General features: G+C 38.1%; 1 protein-coding gene across 1 annotated transcript in view; it reads left to right on the forward strand.

Moving 5' to 3' along the window:
* Positions 1–5,224, forward strand: part of LOC126275143 (nephrin-like) — a 686,204-nt gene extending 680,980 nt beyond the window's left edge. The window contains exons 15-16 of the mRNA XM_049977173.1: positions 3,398–3,590; positions 4,684–5,224. The gene's annotated coding sequence lies outside the window, so the exon portion shown is untranslated. The remainder of the gene's footprint in view (positions 1–3,397; positions 3,591–4,683) is intronic.
* Positions 5,225–6,000: the final 776 nt, after the last annotated feature.

Raw genomic sequence — 6,000 nt, forward strand, 5'->3', positions numbered from 1 at the left:
AAAGTCTTCCCAAGATTTCTTCTTGGATGCTGAAATTATCTGTTTGGCTTTGTTTCTTTCTTCAACATAGCTTTCTCTGTCTAACTGAGTTCTAGTATGTAGCCATTTTTGATACGCCTTCTTTTTCCTTTTACAGACTGCCTTGACTGTGTCATTCCACCAAGCTGTTTGCTTCATCCTACTTTTACACACTAGTGTTCCAAGACATTCTTTAGCCACTTCTAGTACTGTGTCCCTGTACCTTGTCCATTCCTTTCCAATGACTGTAATTGACTACATTCAACTAACTGGTACCTTTCTGAGATCGCTGTTATGTACTTGTGCCTGATTTCCTTATCCTGAAGTTTCTACACTCTTATCCTCCTACATATGGACCTGACCTCCTGCACTTTCGGCCTCACAATCCCAATTTCACTGCAGATTAAATAATGATCAGTGTCATCAAAGAATCCCCTGAATACACGTGTGTCCCTAACAGCCTTCCTGAATTCCTGATCTGTTATTATATAGTCAATGACAGATCTGGTTCCCCTGCTTTCCTAAGTATACCGGTGAATTTTCTTATATTTAAAAAAGGGGTTTGTGATTACTATGCCCATACTGGCACAGAAATCCAAGAGTTGTTTCCCGTTCCTGTTGCCTCCATATCCTCTCCAAATTTACCCCTAATCTTTTCGTATCCTTCTGTTCGTTTTCCAATCCTGGCGTTAAAATCACCCATGAGCAGAACACTGTCCTTGTCCTTTACTCTAACAACTACATCACTGAGTGCCTCATAAAAACTATCCAGCTTATCTTGATCTGTGCCTTCACAATGCGAATATACTAGCACTATCCTAATTTTCTTGCTAGGCACTGTCAAATCTATCCACATCAGTCGTTCGTTTACATACTTTATTGCAACTACGCTGGGTTCCATTTCTTTCCTGATGTAAAGCCCTACACCCCATTGTGCTATTCCTGCTTTGACCCCTGACTGGTAGACCTTGTATTCTCTCACTTCCTCTTCTTTCTCACCCCTTACCCTAATGTCACTAACAGCTATAACGTCCAGCCCCATCTTACGTGCAGCCTCTGCCAGCTCTACCTTCTTCCCAGAGTAGCCCCCATTGATATTAATAGCTCCCCATCTCATTACCATTTGTTTGCTAAGTCGTGTCTTAGGAGTCCCTGATTTGTCAGTTAGAGGTGGGACTCCGTCACCTCCAAAGGTCCGAGGCATTTTGCTCTGATTGTTGCCAGCATCATATTTAAAGTACCAGGGAAGCAGGTTGCTAGCCTTACTTGCGCCGAGTCCCCTTGGGTTTTACCCCTAACGGCAGAGGGACTAACCGGTGGATTTGGTAGTCTTTGCCGTATGAGCACAAAGGTGACCACGACTCAGAATATGTCCGAGTGCTCAGCCTTATTTCAAAGTAACTGGTATCCCGACTGTCGGGACCACTTACTTGGTCACTCATACGTTGCCCGTGGCTCATGAACTAGGACATGATTACAGGAACCCACACCATTTGGATATTAAAAAAAAGGAGTGGTTAGCGATCAAGCCCCGTAATCGCTGGGTCTCTTGATCAAGTCCTGCTTGTCATTTTTTTTATTTCTAATAGTGTCATTTTATTTGCTATTAATATTACAGTTTTTCTAATGGGATCAATACGTGTAATCGGATGAGCTTTTATTAAATTTACAATGTTCTTTGGAAGTCTACAAATTTCTATTATTACAAAATAATAGAATATTCATAACTACCGACTAATAAACGGCCAAACGCATAAAGTGATACTGAAAATGTATGCTTGTCCGTTATTTGAGAAATCCCTTATACCTGGAAGAAGCCCGAAACGACTTGGTACCTCCACATTTTGACCGGCACAGACGGCTTTCGAAAGATTTACAATAAGTCGTCGCTTTCGACATTACGATTACAAGTTGCGGGATTGTATTTTTCGTAAAACATGGAAAACAAATTTAAACGGCACCAGCTGCATTGATTCAATGCTATGTTTCCACACAAGCAAGGTGTTGTCAGGTTTTCTGTGGAAAAGCAAACCTCGTTAACATTTTCAGAAACCTCTTTTTCAGCCCTTAGTTTGGAAGCAAACCATGCATAACGCAGCATTTCCTTAAATATCGGCGCTGATGATTGGCCGTGCAGTATCGAGTGTATTTTAATAGCGTCTTCACGAGAAGCAATTTCTCGTTCTCTTTCGATTAAATACGAACCAGTATCACTTTATGCGTTTGGTCGTTTACTACTCGGTAGTTATGAATATCACATTACTTGTGATAAAATTTTGTAGACTGCCAAATAAAATTGTAAATTTAATAAAAGTTCATCCGATTACACTTATTTTTCCCATTACATTAATTGTAATATAAATAATAAATACAAGACTGTGACAGAAATAAAAGAACTAACTATTGGGAGTCGATCCAACGACCCAGCGATTACGGGTCTTCAACGCTAACCACTTTTTCTTTTTTTTTTGTATCTCATTTGGTTCGCTTTCGTTCGTTGTATTTGCTCGCGGCGGACGTCGCAAGACACCTGTTTCAGTTCGTCGTTGATCCATTAACTCAGTTTTTTTTAATACAGAGGGTAGCTAGCCCGCTGACCAATCACGCTGAGCTACCGTGCCGGCATCCGTGGTAGAAATGGCCATGTACAGGTATATATATTTGACAATATTTGACGATCGAAATTATCTTGCGATTTTCTCAATAACGCTTGAGAAGTACGCGCTACTGCTTACACATTTTCTTGTCCTCGTGGAGTACTACGAGTGTACGAAGTTTGCAGTAAATCCGCGTTCCAAACGTCGTGGCCTCCCCTTGTTAGCTGTTTCGGTATTACTGCACTGTGATGTTGAATAGAGGCGGTGGTCTCGTTTATGAGGTTGGATCGTGTATTTCCACTTCCCAAATCATCTCTCCATGGTCAGCTTCTCGTAACAGTTGAATTTCCTGCCATAGGTGACGTAATAATGCTGATGATATGTGTTTGGAGTCACCTGGGAATTCTAGTTAAGTGCTACTGTGCCCCTGATTTTGGATTGCTTCATAATTCTTTCCTCGTGATTTCGTTTTCACTAACGTTTATGTAGCCCAGAACAATAAAAAGAGTATTTTGTCTATACGACAAGAATGAAATTAATAACATTCTTTTGTCACTACTTCCTTGTTTCGTTCAGGTCTTCAACATGTACTTTCCTACATATGCTACATTTCACGAATATGAGGTACATCATTTGATTTTCTTCTGAATCCTGTTGTTTTTTAGAGGACTTTCTGCAAGCGTTAATCAAAATATTTTGTGCGTCCACTTCATTGTTTTGATTGGTGATCTATATTGCTTAACTTCTGTTTTACGTAGTAATAGAAGTTTTCTTTTTTACAGGCAGGAACCAAAATAAATGCCGATGACTCCACTATCGTCGCAGAAAGTGGGGCAAGCGTGCTTAGCAGTATATTCTCGACTGCACAGTCAACAAACGAACATGGCGAAAACAACAGCGATTGCAGATAGAAGAGGAAAGGCAGTGGCAAAAGGCGGATATAGCGGGACTCCTTCGGCACACGCGCCCCAATAGGTGAGCAGTCGTTCCGTGTTCGCAACAGCTCTTTATCTCATTACTCGCAACAACTCCCAAATTTGATTTCGCGTCGTCTTTCCTATAAGAACTCAACCAACGCGCCAAGCCCTTGAATTCTTTCCTCTATGTTGTATCAGCATTTGACAATTTTTTTATCCCCGATCATTCGGACATTCAGATGCAAAGTTTCTCTAATTATTTCAAATCAGTGTAGTGTTATATATATATATATATATATATATATATATATATATATATATATATATAGACTAAAACAGTGTCTTTGGGGATGGATGAAGTGGGTGAAACCTTCCAGTAGTCATTAACGGTTCATAGGAAGCACCCTCTTAACCTACTTCATCTCGCAAGTGTTTCGAACGAACTATGGCAAGAATCTTACCTAATTTCTAAAAATTTCGTTTTTACGGGTACTCTAGTTAAACTTACGACCATGCCAAAATGAATCTCTCGGTTTGCAGTGGACAAATATACCGTCTCACCCTTAAGTCTTTAAGCAATCGCTGTTGTCAAAGAAGATACATGCAGTGTAGGAGTCATTTTCTTTTCGTGATTCAACTGCTATATTTACAACATAACACGGCGCTTTGTATCCGATATTCATATCCCCTGTGTCCATTATATCTATTCTATTCCTTATTATGGTACTTTTTTCTAACATATTTTCCTATTACTTACCAATTATGTCGGCGGCGTCCTTGGAATGAAAATACCTGAAGTCAATTGTTTTTCTCTTCTCTACTCTGGTTATTTCATTTACTCTTTGGAGATCTCTTAAAGTCATTATTTCCGTAGGACTTTATTCTGTTTCCCTCCTCTTTTCCATTACGCTCGTATGCTATAAACCGACTATTTCTAACTCCGTAGCGTAGTTTTAATATTGATATTTGATATCTCATTCAAAGGTTTGTTTAACACCGAAAGCTTGGTAGAATTACGAAAGTAGTGAAATGCTTACCAAATAATGGTAGAGAAATGATGATCAGAAAGTATTTCTATGTAATGAGGAATATATTAAGAAATATCTATTGTGAAGAATTGATAATACCGTATTTTTTCTTCTTTTCTTTAGAATTCCTGAATCATCACTTAATACGAGTGGATCACATTGTTTGTAAAGAAAAAAATTAACTACGATATTTCCTACGGATATTTTAATGGTCGCCAAATTACAAGCTGCATTAACAAGTGTCACGATATCAAATTTGGTAAGGTAATTCATCGCAGTAACTATTTGGAATTCATACAGACTTGAACAATGTTAAATGGAACATTCTATTCGTAAAATGTGAATTAATTTGTTATAAACGTGATTATAAATCATAATCAAATTCAACTAAGTGAACTGAAGATATCGGCTGTGATACCTATTTTTCTACTGTGTCGTGAAGTAACAAATCTTTATTGTGTGTTGAAGAAATACATTTTAAAAATGTTAAAATTTAATGAAGAATCTCATATAGACTCAAATATGTGTCAATATACACTTTCGTGTCGTGCTGAAGATATCAGGTCTATGTTTCATCAGTAATTTATAAGAACTTGCTCTTCGTTGTAACCTGGAGGAGAAAGAAATGTGCAAATAAAGTTTATTACTGTTTTAGAAAAAAAAATCTTTGTGTATTAACTGTTTTTGTTCCATATTTGAATTCCGTACATGCCTTTCAAATCAAAATTTCTTCTTTAATTGCTGTTATAAATATACGCTTAATCAAAGAACTACGGCAAAAAAAACCACTCTGTAGCTCTATTACTGAACTCAACGGCGTTCATTATTGCTCAGTTGTGTGATACGGTGTGTGTCCTTTCAGAAGGTAGATTCGGAAGATACAGTAGAGCATCGCGTTATATGTGTAATAAATTGTTATGTTATAACTGAAACTCTAATATTTAAAATTTTGTGTTGCACGCTTCATGTAGATAAGTAATGCAAATATGTAGCTACTCAACGTGTTATGAGACATGCTGGTTCTGGAGATGCTACTAGAGTCATGAAATAAACCGCATGGTTAAAATGTAATTTCGTCTAGTACTCTTAAACAGCAGTAATCATAACATCGCTTGATGGCTAGTACAGGTAGGTACAGGAACTTGCTGCATTGTCTGAAGTAATCAGACCGTTCCTCAAATATTTTAAAGGATTTCTTGATCATCGATGTATGGAAAAATTAGTGACTATATCTTAAGAGGTGCGAATGAACAATGGATATGCACTTAGCTTGGCAGGCGATTCTTAAACGGAATTGGAGGCAATCTTATGTAAATCCTCGGTGTGAGGGGACCGCCTTTTAAGGATTTTATTGCAAGAAAAAGATGTTAAAAACGGAGACACTACGGTTTTCATGTCAAAGATGCAAGTAGCACAGCAGTTCTTAAATGAGGTTTTTCC

Source organism: Schistocerca gregaria, chromosome 1, assembly GCF_023897955.1.
Source record: "Schistocerca gregaria isolate iqSchGreg1 chromosome 1, iqSchGreg1.2, whole genome shotgun sequence".
Classification (NCBI taxonomy): domain Eukaryota; kingdom Metazoa; phylum Arthropoda; class Insecta; order Orthoptera; family Acrididae; genus Schistocerca; species Schistocerca gregaria.